Source organism: Coturnix japonica, chromosome 4, assembly GCF_054131305.1.
Source record: "Coturnix japonica strain WE chromosome 4, WE-NBRP24, whole genome shotgun sequence".
NCBI lineage: Eukaryota > Metazoa > Chordata > Aves > Galliformes > Phasianidae > Coturnix > Coturnix japonica.
Window position 1 is genome coordinate 15,771,638 of NC_140666.1, and position 15,947 is coordinate 15,787,584.

Below are 15,947 nucleotides of genomic sequence, written 5' to 3' on the forward strand. Positions count from 1 at the left end.
AAGAGAACCATCAAAAGTGATACCTGTGATAAAAGTTCCTCTTAACACCTAAGATTTTCTGATAAACTTGTGTTTTTCATCCCTAATTTGTACAGGTTTAGTGATAAAAGAATGGCTCAAAAATCTCCTTAATGGACTCTCCTTAATCTCCTCAGCTTTTGCATTTTTCTATATGAACGTTGCATGTGTTTAGGCATACACAAGATGAGCATTTTTATTTGTGTTTACTTGTTCAGTTCTTATATTTGTTATGCATCTGAAGCCCCAGGTGAAGTATTTGTAGCTGTTAGAATAGGCACATCTAGACTGGAGAGGTCAGCAGCCTCTAATCAGAGTAGGTGCAGTGTGGTGTTTGTTTTCATACTATCATAGTAGGTGATAATAACAAAGCCTATGGAAATGGTAAATAGATTCCTCATGTTAATAGGTGTAGAAGGATCTGCAGTCACTGGTGAATTCACTCTGTTTACAATCAGGGTGTAATAAATGCATGCACTAGGTTCTTTATTCCTCCAGGGAGACAAAGTAACATAAATAAAAAAGCCTAACACTGTGGTGTTATTGAAAACCAATTTACCTGAGAAATAAAGTTATTCTAGACTGCAAATATGGATACTCATAGCATTTAGCTAACCAAGTTAATCTGTGAAAGTTGGAAAAAAGTGAAACACAAAAGCAGAGCTGATTTACTGACATCTCTATTGGCATCAAGTATTTCTAGTCTGCACATGGGCAGATGTTATGAGTCTACCAAACCACTGCTGATAATCAGTTTAGATCCTGAAAATTTCCATCTCATTAAACATCTATGAATGGAAAGCAATTTCTTCACGGTAGATAATAATACTATTAGCAAAGCTATTAGCAGTACAGACTCTGACAAAGAAGCTGGAGTGTTAAAGAATGTTTTCTAAAAATAAACAAATTTACATCATCTATAATAAAATAATAACAACCCCTTATTAAACATGAGAAAAGGGAAAAAGGACCCCAAGTGAAAATAATCAAAATGAAATAAAGAAATAGAAGATTCAACTAGCAAAAGCCTTAAGATACTGGAAAAGTAGTATGATTTCCCAGCAACTGTTTACAAAACTCAAAAGCTTCATGAGATTCAGTACAAGTAATTTGTAGCTCGCTGGTATATCCTGAAGGTACATTCTTCTTTTTCACCATCTTTCCTAATTCCTCATACGTTCTTCTCCTGCCTAAAAAAGTGTCCAAGTATATGGTAAGGTAAGTGAACTAGTAACCAACATCTTTAGGTAACTGATCATAAACTCTTCATTTGAATGTATTGCAAACAGCGCTGATTTAAAAAAAAATGATTAGTACAATCAATTCTGCAAGCAATAACGATTAATATAACCACAGAAAAAGTGAGACAGCTCATAAGTAAAGAAGAAGGTTTAGTTCTTGTAGAATTCAATCTGATCTGAAGGCAGCGATGAAAAGCAACCATAAATGGAAAATACGCTTTCTCAGGACCAGATTCAAAGCACATGGAAGTGAACAAGGACTCTAATTTTACAGGCTGCTTTTGCTGGGGGCTATGAAACTCAGAGAAGTGCTCCTTGGAATTTATGAATTTTTATTTCCTTCATTTCCATTCAGGGAAGCATGGTGGCACAGAATGGCTGTTTTCATACCATGCACTCTCTCTGACTGCTGTTGTCCTCCCTGTAGCACCTTATTGTTGGGCAGGAGGAGCATCACATTTGAAGCCTCCAAACCAAATGAGCTTTTTGTTAGTTTGTTTGAAAATCTTAGGTAAGTGTGGAACAGTAAAAATTGGAGGCAGATTTCAAGTGCTATACTGAGTGATATACATAATAGTAAACCACACGAGTGGGAAAATTGAGGGGATGAGCTATCAGAGATAAATTACGAATATAAAAAGAAACAATTTGACCCTATTCCCTATTAGTCTAAAGGTAAGTAGCAAGTAAGTGTTGAAATACTGAATTGTCCTCACACTTAATTACTTTCCCTTTCAGATTATTCAAAAATAGGTCTAGACAAGCAATCTAGATGTTGGCAGAGTTACCTGTGACTTGTATTTATTTTCTTATTTGTAAAGGAACCCCTTTACACTTGGTCTATAGGAAAGAGGTTTTCTTTGGTTTTAAATTCTACATGTGATTATCCTCCCACTTTTGTATGCCATGATCAATAAGTAGCGTTCTTCTTGTTAGCAAATGCATTCCCCATTTGTTCCTGTTTGCTTGACTCCACTTCTCCCAGATCTCATAAGGGCTGACCACCACTAAGGTAGCATCTCTTTCTGGAGATTGTGGACTTCTTGTGGTGAGCCTTGACGTTTGCAAGCACCTATCTTGAAGGCCTCAGAAGTTGGTGAGTGCTTTTTCTTAGTTACCCTCTGGTTATTCATTTCCATCTATATTTGTACTTTTCCAACTGTACAAATACCATACTTGTATTATTTCCACTGTACAGTCAAATATACTGATTATAGATGTTGACATTTGTTGTTATTAAAAATCAAGACTTCCATGAAGTAGCAGCATACACTAGGGACAACAGAACATAACAGCTCAAGACAAGTATAATTTGTTTTCTCCAATTCTGACTAAAATGAACAAATCTTTTCCTTAGCAATTCCAGAAATCACAAGTTAATTGCTAAGAAGGTATTCTTTTATGTTACATGAGAAATAATGTGAAATTATAACTTTGTTTATACCTATAAACACACACATGCACAAATTCATATACACATAAACATAGAGACTTCCAAGTACATATTCACATGATGTTAACAACCTAGACTAAATAAAAAGCAAGGAAATACAAAATTCAAGCTGTTTGCTTTGCCTTATCTACTTCTATTATGCATGGTAAATATTGCAGATCATATGGTCTATAAAATTACCCGCTGTTTGGAGACTCCTTCAGAGCTCGGCCACAACAGGGGATTGTGAGGATAGATGCAGTAGCAACTCAGCATTCCAGACATTTTTTTAGTTGGGCTCTTCATGATATCTGAATGTATATTCTACATGTGAAGCCCCTTTTATTTCTGTGCTTCTATTTTAAGAAACACAAGCATAAACAAACCCAAAATGTGTTTAAGGGCAGCATACAGAGGCTTTTAGATTTGTTTCTTTTAAGAGGTTTGGATTTTGAAGGAAATAGAAAGCAGCAGTGAGTAATGGTGAGTACTTAGATAAAGATGTTTGATGTTATTCACTGATAGGAACTGTTCCTGATTCTAAGGTTGGGCCCTAGTGTGTGCATGTGGGGTCTCTCAGGTCCCAGATCAACTCCCAGTTTTGCATATTTTAGGCTTTAAATGACCATCCAAAATTTCGTAAGGGAGCTCTTATTAAAATAGCAGGCAACTTATCAGTTAAGATGTACAAAACTGATCATTAAAATTCAGTCTGTGGATGGAGGGAGGGTGGGGATAATATTGTGTAAGGTAGTAGTAAGAATTTTGCTTTTTATTTACTGAAGGGTTCTTAATTCTGAGAAATCAGCATCGCCAGTCACCTTTGACAGCCTTATTCTGGGCTGTGTCAAAAGAAGCATGGGCAGCAGGGTGAGGGAGGTGATCCTGTCCCTCTATTCTGTGCTGGTGAGACCTCACCCGGAGTACTGCATCCAGATGTGGAGTCCTCTATAGAGAAGAGATGTAAACCTGTTGGAAAGCATCCAGAGGGTCACAGAAATCATGGAATAACAGAAATGATTCAAAGGATTGAACAGCGTCCCTATGAGGACAGGCTGAGAGCTGGGGTTTTGAGAGGAGGCTCCACAGAGACCTGAGTGCAGCCTTTCAGTATCTAAAATGGAAGAAAGAAGGGAACACACTCCTTAGTACGGTCTGTTGTGGTAGGACAATGGGAAATAGTTTCAAACTAAAAGAGGGGATATTTAGGCTGGATATAAGGAAAATGTTTTTTTATGGTAAGGGTAGTTAATCACTGGAACAGGCTGCCCAGAGATATAGTGGATGTCCTGTCCCTGGAGACATTCAAGGTCGGTCTGGATGGGGCTCTGAGCAACCTGATTGATCTGTAGATGTCCCTGTTCATTGCAGGGAAACTGGACCTAGATGACCTTTAAAAATCTCTTCAAACTCAAATGATTCTGTGATTGTCTACTTAAGAAATAATTTTGTCTGTACATCTAGAGCAATGTCGATCTTATCATGGGAAATCTTTGCATTAATCATAGAATCCTAGAATCATCCATGTGATTTTCAAACTGTCAAAGGGTCAACTTTTGATTTAAAGCAGGAAATTACTGTAAATTATGATGAGTTAATTTAAGACTAGAATTTATACACTGGAGAACTGTTAAGCAAGAAAGCTGGCAAGTTCATTTCATGTGGTAAGCATGTTAACAGTAATGTTATTATTTTTTAAAGAAAGCTCTGATTGATAATAGGACATAACATTTTTAAGCAAAGTTAATAGGAATATGATGCAAAAGTAGGATTCTCCTTTGGTTGGTTAATTACCTTACATTGTTATTCACACTCTATGACCATAAATTCAGATAATAATGTAATTAGCACTGAGTATTATATCAAGATGGAAAAGATGTAATGGTCTATATATATGTGATTTGACACTGAGATTAGTCCACCTGTATCCATAGTAAGTAATAATGTGAACAATCAGATGAACTGCTTTAGCTGCTGCTTGGGCTTACATAAGAGTTTCTGCGCTCGCCTGTTTACTGCTGTCTGCTCTTTGCTCTCAAATGCTATGTTAGTCTTGGTGGTTTTACTCTATGTCTGATCACTTTCTGACTCATTTTAAACCAGGGCTAGTTTGCAGAACTGCCACTGATAGTAAATTTTCATTTTTACCTGGGTTTGTTGACACAATTTGGACAACTTCTCATTGAAGAAGAAAATGAATCCGGCAGAACTGAGCTTTCATTCCTGCAACAACCAGAAGTGTTTAACATGATTTAGTGGGAAATACTAGTGATAGGTGGATGGCTGCACTGGGTGGTCTCAGAGGTCTTTTCTATCCTTGGTGATTCTGTGATTCTGTTTTGAGATTCTATTTGATGCTCCCCTTTCTTTCAGAAATGGAACTATATGCTTTACTTATCTAGAAAAGCTAGTCTCTACATCATAAAGTCTTCTTTTTCTTTTCCTGTTTTGGCCGCTGGTTTGATTACATGTCATACCTGTCCTAAAAACTGGCTCCAGCCACTTGAGTGTCAGAGCAGGTTCTTTCAGAGTGAATGAAACAGACGATGCAATCAATCTTCATGCCTCCTGATGCACATGACTACATTTCTCCCTGCCCAAGTGGTGCATACGAGGTGATTAAATAATCAACGCTATTACCCTGGAGGAACATAAATCCCTGAAGCAGCCACTCAGAACTCTGCTCTCTGGTCCCTAAAGTGGTTGGAGCAAGAGGCAGTGGTGTTGCAGGCACAAGATGAAACACAAAATGAATTCTTGGTCCCTGGGAGGGCTGATGACTTTCAACACTTTTACTTGTTTGTCTCAATTACTGCTTAATCATAAAATGCTTATATTTCCCTTAGTATTAAATGAAATGGACATAGCAGTTTATCTTAAAATAGGATGTTGTGTAGTCCATAGCTTAGTGAGGAAATAAATGGACTGACAGTTCCCTTGACAAAGATAATTTTATTGGTATGTTTAGCCTTGCCCTCTAAAATTATACCGAGAGCATGTTTTAAACTTTTAGACCTTTTTTTTAAAAGTTAATCAGGCAGAACTCCAAATCCAAAAGATAAATTGATTTTCAATACCCAGGAATCAAACTGCTTTTATTAGCCAACAAACTGAGAAGTGACAGCAGTTGTGTTTTACATGTTACTGTAAGTATATATGCGTTTGCAACTTCTCCTACAACATTATTCTTAGCTGAAAACCATGGGCAGTATTAAACTAACTTCACTGGTGTTCAGTACCACGACTGCAGAAAATGCAGACAGTATGAAAAACGTGGTTATGTTTTAAAAAGAGGTAATCTAGTGTTTTATTTAAGAAGAAATTTAACCCTTGTATCTGGGTACCCTATTGCTCAAGGCAGTTGGCTTAATGCTGCCAATGTTTATTAGGGGTCTGTGTGTGTGTGGAGGGGGGGAAGAAAAAACACATTAAGATGTATTTATGTCTTTCTGTAGTTTTAAAGAAACATCATTTTCAAATTTAATTTCAAAGTAATATAGCAACAAAGTACTGTAATTGTCCTATCTGTGTATTTCTAAATGCAGCATAATAGCAGCTGAGAGTAGGTAGAAACAAAAGTGAGGGTTTTGGCTTACAGACATTTTGTTGTCTCAACAGAGCACTTTTAGAAAAACACAGAATTTAAATTAAAGGTCCTTAGGAATCTACATGAGTTATAGCTGTGCCTGAGGGCTGCTGTACAAGTAGTGTGTTACCACAAACTCATAGGCATTTTTTGCTATGTTTTTACTTTGGTATGCACTTCTGAAATGGGCGCTGTAATAAAAAGTTTGGTCTTTCTCATATTTCTGCCTGTGGGAAATTCTTTTTCCTCATGTAGAAAGTCTCACTATCCTTTTGTTACATACTGATGTGTAGGAGATGGATGAACTCATCCTTCGCAGACAAAAAATAGGGGAGATGAACTTCCCCAGAATACTTGCACCCATTCAAAAACCAAATCCCATGTATTTTTCTGCACTGAAATTACTGATATTGATCAGATGATTAACATAACACATTTTGAACTTTAGAATGCTTCTCCTTCTCTCAGGAAGATAATTCTTTGTTTGCCTTTGTGTCTTTATTTTCCTGTGGTGTCCATTCAATTTCTTCATTTTCAGTTATTGTACAAAGAAATTGACTGCAAAATGTGTAACTAAAAATAGAGGCTTTGGTGGTGAACTCTAGTCAAAACATTGCAAGAAAACTGCTACCAAGAGACATGAGTTACCCATACTGACTTTTTCCTCCAGCTCTTTAGCACTGTCCTGTGGATTAAGATCTCCTACCTGTACCAGGTTACCACAGCATACTAAGGGAAAGCAGTATTTGCTTCCCCACCTGTCATTGCAGCTAGCCTTTTCCCTTTCCCTTCTTTCCTTTTCCCTTTCCCTTCTTTCCTTTTCCCCTTCCCATCTTTCCTTTTCCCTTTCCCATCTTTCCTTTTCCCTTTCCCATCTTTCCTTTTCCCTTTTCCATCTTTCCTTTTCCCTTTCCCATCTTTCCTCTTCCCTTTCCTATCTTTCCTTTTCCCTTTCCTTTCTTCTTCCACAAGCATGGCTTTTGCACAAATACAGAGATTTATTTTTTTTTTTTGCTTTCATCATCAGCTGTGGCTTTGTGGACAAGTCAGTCTCCGGTGACAGAGATCATGAGTGGAATGCTGCTTCAATGGCACCTGAAGGCTTAATCTTCCTTTGGAGGTCAGTTCTTTCAGTTGTGCATCACTGAAACACTATCTGGCTGCGCCTCTCTGAATTCACATGCATTTGTGTCCTTAAATATGTGCCAGGAGCACCTGTCATGAAGGTATTCAAAAGGGTAGATAGGGAAATAAAATAGAGACAATAACAATAATAAGAGCAAAGGTATTGGAGTGATAACCTTTTCTTTGTTTTCTTCAGATTTTGAGATTTAAAATACAAACCATGCACAATGTGCGTACATCTCATGCTACAATTATCTTTCTGTCTATTCTACCATCAGTAGCAACATGTTTTATTCCCTCTGTTGCTCATGAATGCTTTTCTAGTGTTATCTCTCACTGTCCCAGGATACAGTGATAACTACTACAAACATGAGTTTCATTTGGCTTTTGTATGCTGCTTGGCATATTTGGTTGAAAGACTCAGGAGTGAATTGTTCTGCATTCAAATAAAACACAGGAGAGTTGACAGCTCTACAGGCTTTTCCAAAACATCCAACTGGTGCAGGAAAAAGAAACTGAATATTAAACATCTTTAAGATAAAATTGAAGGCAGTGATTTTTCAACAAATATCAGTGAATTGGTCTGAATAGAATAGCTGTGAAGATTAACCATTTTAGATTTGGAAGTTAAATTCAATAAATATTTGCATCAAAATATTTACCTGTCAGTTAAATAAAGAGTAATTTAAAGTTTAGAAAAAGTCAGTTATCAAATGAGCAGTAGAGACTCCGTTATTTAATTGGTTAAGATATTTGTGTACAGTTTGTTTCTATTACCAGAAAGGAAAAATATAAAAAAAATAAAAAAATAAAAAAATAGCGTTTATCTTTGGCTCTAAAATGGTACTTGTTTTCCTTTCTGGTCTATTGTTATTAACTTGACTTTGGAGATAAGAGGCTACTTTAGTCCCATGATTATTCCCTGTTCAGTTGTCTTTGGTTGAGTGTGCTAAACACAGTTGATAGCCATCACCTAGAATTTCTGCAGTGTAGACATTGTTCATTGGAAATTGGATGATACCATCAAATCAACTTCCAAAGCATCAGAAAGAATTTATCAGGCCCAATCACACACTCATTTATGTGAACTTATCTCCTGTTTCAGTGCTAACCGAAAAGAAAATGGCTCCATCAGTCTGGTCAATACTATAATCCCCTGTAAGGAAATACAACTTCAGAAAGAAATCTGTATATTTAACATGTATTTTGTTTTCCTCTGTTGTGATAGTGAGCTATATAGATCATTAGTAGCGCTGAAGTGAATGAAAGTAGAGAAGTAAGTTCAGAATAACAGAACAAGATGTTGCATCTAATGTTGTAATATCATAGAAGGGTTTCTACAGGGCTCTTTCAAAGACACTACTTCAGTTTGCAAACTGAGGTGTTTCTTTGGCTTGAAGAGTTATCCTGTTAATTCAGGTGATAGATCACAAAAATAGACTACGTCCAAAGTAACATCAGTGAGGTCTGAAATTTTGCAAAGATAGCATAAACTTTCATCATGCATGTTAAGAATTGAGGACAAAGGGTATGTTTGGTGTATTTTTATAGCTATTGCTGAAAATATCAATGTTAGTTGCTGGATAGATTGCTCTGTTACTAATTCCTATTTATGTAGGCTTTATATAAACATCTGCTAGGATGTTCTTTCTGCAAATTCCCTTTGGGATGGTGTGTTGGAGCAAGCTTTTTAAGGTATACGGTGTTCAGAGGTAAAAAGAAAAGACCAGAATCTGGCAAAAGTCCAACTGATTTGCAAATGAGCTGTATGAGGACACCACCTCACTTCAAATACAATTAGAAAATGCCGTGTTAATGCTACAGGATAAGCTCTTAGAACCGAATTAGTCAGCTGTAGTTGATTATGTGCGTCTGCGTGTCAGCAATCTTAAAAAAACAAAAAACAAACAAAAAACAAACAAACAAACAAAAAAAACCACTTCCAAATTTAAAAAATGTAATTTAGCTATGAATTATAATATCTGTGCTGTAAAACATCATGGCAAATCACTGGACTGAATTTAATATTTGTAACTGCATTCTGTCCTGGAACATCCATTGGACGGAGTTGGCAAGCATTCTGAAAACTTCTTGTTGCCAGTGTCAGTATTGAGCAGCTCCATAGATTTGAATCAGATTATTTTTATTCCCATATCTTAATGCATTATCAAACTTCTAAGACTTCTGCTTTATACTGAGTTTGAAGTAAAAGTGATTTTTTTTATTTTTTTAACAAAAGACAGTTCTTTCAATTCCTTCTCTCTATTTTCTGCTGTTCTAGTTACCTCCCTTTCCACAGGCAGAAAAATAGCATTACATTTGAGTGTACTGAGCACAAAGAAAAATTAGAAATATTTCTGAGGGGACGAGGTGTTTTCTTCCTAGTAGAAGTCACATTTATATACTCAGAAGACAGCCACTGTAGTTCTACCAATATATCTCCAAGATTAAAATTTATTATTGATTTTCTTAAAGGAGATATATATCAAAACACAGTGCTCAATAAAAGGAACAATTACATCTAGACGCTCTAGAAAAAGATGTGAAGAATTCAAGGCCAATACGTGGACTAAAATAAAACAGGCAAAGGGGAAATCGAGCTTGAAAACAACTTGTGACTCATGTAAAAATAATGTCTAGGAACTGATTAAGAGGATGACAAGTAGAAGCACCTATTATGTTAGGTTTAAGACATCCTTGGTAGGATGATAGTAAAAGTTTTAGTGTTCTAAGATTAATTATTTCTGTTTGTAGGAGTATTTACCATTAGTGATTCAGGTTATAGGGCTGCCAATAGAAATGGAATTTCTTAGCCTGCAGCATCCTGTTTATGCACAGCAGATTTAGTAGGAACAGAAGTAGTAGGGGTAAAATAAACAGTGGAAGCTTAATTCCTGTTCATCTTAGGCAGAATCTGCACCTACATTTCATTCAGCAGTTTCTCTCTAAGATCTAGTAAGCAGCCTATAGACTGTTACCCCATTAAAACAATTTCTGATTTTGGCAGACTGGTTCAAACTGAATACTGGAGAATCTGGCTGTGTATATTTAGGGAGGTAAAAGGAAGTGGAAAAAGTAGGAAGTCTTTTATGAAAGCAAAGGAAATAATTAGCAATATAGCATATCATCATATGATGGACTATAGCATAGTGGTTAGCCCAAAGTTGCTGTCTGAATAAGTTATATACTACAGACATAAATTAGTATAATTCCAGGAACAATAAAGTATTATGTAGAAAGCAGCGACTCTTCAGATTTATTTATTTATTTTTATACTTCTAAGAGAATTATATTTCTTTCATATTTTGTCCCTTCCCTTTTTAAAAATGAAAAGCCTGCTTCACTTGTGTATGTGAATCTGAACTCTACCATTTTCATCAAGTAAGTAAACGGAGTTAATACATTTTTATATAAAATACCAGTGGAGATAGTCTCAGGGAATTGCTTTGTGGGCAACAATGTTGTTTTATTTTTTGCTGAACTAGTATTGCAAACACTGAATTATCTGGTAATGAAAATGTATGTGCACAGTCATGATTAGCATTAGCCAGTACACAGTGCAGAAAGTTAAAAAATCACCATAACCCTTACATGCACAATTAAAAGCACAAGGTGGATACACCTATAGGAAAACAAAAACATAAACATACAAACAAACAAAAACACCTGTAATTTGTAAAGGCCATAAAATACAATCTGGTTAAAAGCATTTTAAATGGTAGCGGTATTTTCTTATGGGTTACATTAAGAATCTTCTGCAGGTGTGATGTGCATGAGGGCAGTAGAATTACCTGGAGCTCTGTCAATTGCATAGGCTGAGTAGTTTTGGAGAGTTCTGTCATGCAATCGTTATGCTGATAGTTTATAAGGAGTAGCTAATCTTTAATTATGCAATTCAAAACTCAGAAGATGTATATACTTACACAGATATTTCATATGTATGAGAAAATACAGATTTTAATGTTGCATGACGTCAAACTTCCGTATTTCTTAGGTATACAGTACTGTGTGTTTGCAGTAGGCTTCTCAGCAAAGAAGTTTGTTCTCCTTAGAGTATTGGAGCCAGAAGTCACTTCTTCCTCAATGTGTTTGAAACCAGTTGTGTTTGAATACGTTCTCATGTCAAGACGATAGCTAAATCCTACATGAAACAAATTCATGTATCATAAGCTATTCAAGTGGAGGGAGCAACTAAACCATTATATTTTTTTTGTACTTTTCTCATCGTGGTATCATTAAGTGATAAACATTAGTTTTATAAAACACAAATCTTGATCTCTCATTACATTAGCGGAATATGCTTTTAGACCTTTTATTCAACTGCAACTGGAAGATAATTTTTTTTTAATAGCTGGTGCATTTGACAGCACAGAAAGAGTATGAACAAGTAATAAATATTTTCAAATAGGTAATAAAAGTATAACATTAAAAAGCTATCCAAATTCTACCAGAAAACTGTGCCTCTTGTGTGCAAATCATTTCAGTTTGTCTTTAAGCTCCATGAAATAAAAGGTTTACAAAGTTATAAACATTATGTGGAAATTGTATTGTCAGAGATGGGTAATGTTGGGACTGCAAATTGCTGTTATCCTAAGAGTGAAACAATTAATGTACAGCCTGCTTAGAGATATGAGAGTGTAGGACTGGGGAAGGGAAAACTCAGTGAGAAAATTACTGCTTCCAGCTTTTTGAGTGAGTACAACTTTGTAATGAGCAGTGGTTAAAAGCATTTCTCTTTCACCATTTCTCAGGACACAGACAGATTTTTATTACTATTTTAAAAGCATATGAGCATTTGTGATTCATGCTCAGTTTGCATTTGTGCACTGTGGGCAACACCTGCAGCCATCCCCTAGAAGTGAGCGGCCAGCCTGCAACCAGGCTCACGTTTGCCACCAGCACCACAAACACTATTAAGGAAATGGAGTAAGATGAATTACAACCTAAAGAGTGTGTAATATTTTAGCTTTTAGAGGAAAAGATTTTGTAACAGTGAACTCTTACTGTGTACGTAGGCATCCTTTTAGTCAAGACACCTTCTGTGAATTAGCATAAGAATTATGCAGATAAGCTCTTTATCTTGCTTCTGTGTAATCCTTTGAAGTCTTTAGAAGTTTAGAAATTAAACTAAAGGAAACTGAATATATGAGCTACATTTTTTTTCTATACCGAATTAGCTATGCTGTTTTGTTATTGACTCACATCAGTATCTAGTGACAATCAGTTTTCTATATGTCCATATAATGCTAAATCTAAGATGAATTTAACAATTTACAGTGCACTAAATTCAGTTGAATTCAAATTTATTTTTATTTTCTTAACAAAACTTGTTACCCTTGTCATGAAAATTTTAGAATAATGCTTTTTTTCATGGGACTCCTAGAAACAAGAAAATAAACAGATGGTACATATGCTTACAAGCTAGAGACAGGGAGGGAAACTGGAAATGCAAACAAAGAAAAAAAGTGGGGGAACATCAATTTCTCAAAAAGAAGAATGTGAAAGGCTTTCAGAGAAGGTTGACACATTTTTATTTAATTTTTTATGTGTAAATGATCTGTAGCAAAGGTTTCAAAATGGAGTGTTATTAAAAAGATGGAGTAAATGATGCTTAGTCCTAAGCTGGCTTACCTATGCCGCAAGGAAATGATTTATCTCAATAATGTGGTAGATAATAGTTTAACCAAAAAAAAAAAACCCTCTCCTAATTTAATGTAATTCTGTTCTAGGAACACAAATTTTCCACTGAATTACATTTATCAAAACAGATTATCAAAGCTTTATAATTAACTTCCTAGCAAATAAAAATTAGCATATATTATGTGAGTACTGTGTGTTAATCAAATAATATTTGGTGAGGCACCCACCTATGCATGCCCAGGAATTAGAAACTTAATGAAAAATGGCAGTACATGAAACTGTAACTAATTAAGCAAGACACAAAAAATTCTGTAGATGTTTGAATGAATATGTTAGAATTTACTCATTATCATATTTACATGGTAAATTTATTCCAGTACTGAAGTTTGCAAACTTACTGCAAGCAATTTAAAGTCAACTTGCTATCTCCTATATACATTTGTTCCCATTGTATTTCTTTATGTGCTTTTCAACTTGTGTATTTTAAATTTAGAAAGTATAGATACCTAAAGGGTTTTGGCTTACAAGGGGAGAAAAGGAGAGTAAACAATGAAACTCCATAGTACTGTGGTACCATCACTGGCATGCAACTCCTTTGAGTGTTCATTAATTTGTGACACACACTATACTGCAGTCTCTAAAGCTGCTGCTGCTGACCAGAAAAAACAGAGCAGATCTGATGCTGGGCAATGCCATGTCCTCACTGAATCCCTGTGCCCAGGGTGAGGATGCAAAATAAAGTTGCGCTCAGCCTTCTTATTTTCAGGTGTCAAACCTTGTGAAGTTGTTTTTCCACTTAAGATAGGAAAGGATAATTGAAGAGAAAATATCACAAAGTGTTTTGACCATAGGTAGGCTGGATTAGCCTGTTAGTTAAAGTAGTTTTGTAGACACTAAAGTATGAATATAAAAAGCCACCATCATCTGGTCCAACCATCAACCCATGCCCATGACCACTCTGGGCCGTGTTCCTTAGTGCATTGTCTACTATTTTCTTGAGATGGATGGCAGCTCCACCATTTTCGTAGGCAGCCTGCCTCTGCAGTAGTTTATTCTCAGCGTATACATTAAATACCCCCTTGTGAAATAGAATGCAATATAAATCCTAGGTTACCACTTCTTGATATGATGCTTTATGTAGGCATTGTGTGAATTATATGAAATTATTGACAAGAAAATTGTTTTAATGTAGGGACAGTTAGCGGTTACAGTGCTCTGTAATATGTGCAAAACAACAACAACAAAAAAGAAAATCGGGATTATAAAACACAAATATGTGCAATGGAATAGCAGTTTAGATGAGAAAATAGCACAGTTTGTGTCTTTTATTTATTTCCATGATTTTCTAATTCATACTGTGAAATGCTCTGGCTGTTTTTAATTAAACCTGTAAACTGAAGACTGTTTGCTTATTTTCCTTCTATAAAAAATATTGTTATTTATAGAGCATATGTAGTTTATTTAGAATGTTGACTCTCACTGTTCGGAAGTATTTGATGTTCCTTTGTATACACCATGAGCTTGTGAGGGATTTTCTTCACTAAAATGTCTTGGGAAGCAGTGATTATCAGTTGAAATGAATCTTTACTGATCATGTAACAGGAATACAGTGAGCAGCAGTCCTATGTGCTGACAGCAAGAAGGATGGGACATCATGAGAAACAAAGGTTTGGATATTACTGTCTGTCCATCTCATGCTTGATAGTTTGTTGTTGTTTTGTTTTTATTTTTGTTTTAATTTGATGTTTTTACAAGCTCAAAGTCAGTCAAGTTTCAACTCCTTAAATGAAAATATATTACCAATTCATTGAGTGATATAAAAGTATCCCTGTGAAGGAATAGTCTGTCATCTGAACTCTACCATAGTAGAAGATATACTTGGCAGAGCCATTAGAATACTATTAGGGATTTACCTATGTGGTGGACCAGAGTAATCTGCAAATACAGTATCTCCTGAAAGCAGGCTAAATGTTCTTGTAGCCATTAATTCTATTGCATGCTGCATTCCTACTGTTGAATGTTATTTCTGGATACAGCTTCATGTGTTAGTGAGTAAGAATATTTTAATTCTATAATTTACTTATTTTTTCACTCTTGAAGAAAATACCCTTGCCTCTCATAGTTGTTAAGACTTTCTTCCCTTATTTCTCACAATGTATAACTTCTCTCATGTATGTAAAGTGCTTACAAAGATGTTATACATCTTCTATTAAAAACTAACCAGGTTGTAGTTGGAAGGCTTCTATTTATGGTTTAACTGACATTTGGATCACAATTGTATGTAGTTGCTTTTTTTTTTTTTTTTCTTTTTCTTTAAGTGAGTGCTGTGAGTGCTCTTTTTGGAGAGTTAAAAACAGACACTGAATCATTAAAAAGATTACAAAGTGGCATTGAATTAGTAAGCAGAAAGAAACAGTGTTTTGCTCATGCACTTATCATGCCATAAGCTCACTGAGGTAAGCCTGATGGTAGAAAAATTGAAAATAAATCTATAGATTGTTTTATCAGAAGTGATGTTTACTTTCAAGCTATGACAATTTCTTCCTTTCTTTCTTTATTAATGTTGTTTGTGTGAATTTCCTTTTCTCTTTCACTTTTTGTGATTAAACAGTTTTGTAATTTCCGTAAATGGCAAATGTGCCTGGTATCTGGTTTGGCCAACTGATAGATTACTTTTCATCGAAGTTCCAGGCATCAGAGAACAGGTGTAATTCTTCCGTTTTTGAATACTTGAATGAACTTGGATGTCCATTTTACAAATCTAGGATTGTATGTTCTCTTGCAGGGAAGTACTGTGTGTTATTTCTCTATTTCCGATCAGATTATGCACCTGTTGTAAGAAAGGTAAGTTAATCTAGGACAGGTAAAAAATGTTCTCTTCCTCTAACAGCAAAAAAATAAAATA

The 15,947-nt window shown here is 35.5% G+C and overlaps 1 long non-coding RNA gene across 4 annotated transcripts in view; it reads left to right on the top strand.

The window, feature by feature from the left end:
• Positions 1-15,947, top strand: part of LOC107312659 (uncharacterized) — a 247,081-nt gene that overhangs the window by 193,001 nt on the left and 38,133 nt on the right. For 3 of the 4 annotated variants that reach the window (XR_014945156.1, XR_014945154.1, XR_014945155.1), the window contains 4 exons: positions 2,245-2,355; positions 7,305-7,397; positions 14,645-14,709; positions 15,828-15,886. This is a non-coding gene — a long non-coding RNA (uncharacterized LOC107312659). Of the gene's footprint in view, positions 1-1,614; positions 1,771-2,244; positions 2,356-7,304; positions 7,398-14,644; positions 14,710-15,827; positions 15,887-15,947 lie in introns of all 4 variants that reach the window. The other variant, XR_014945153.1, reaches the window with a different exon arrangement.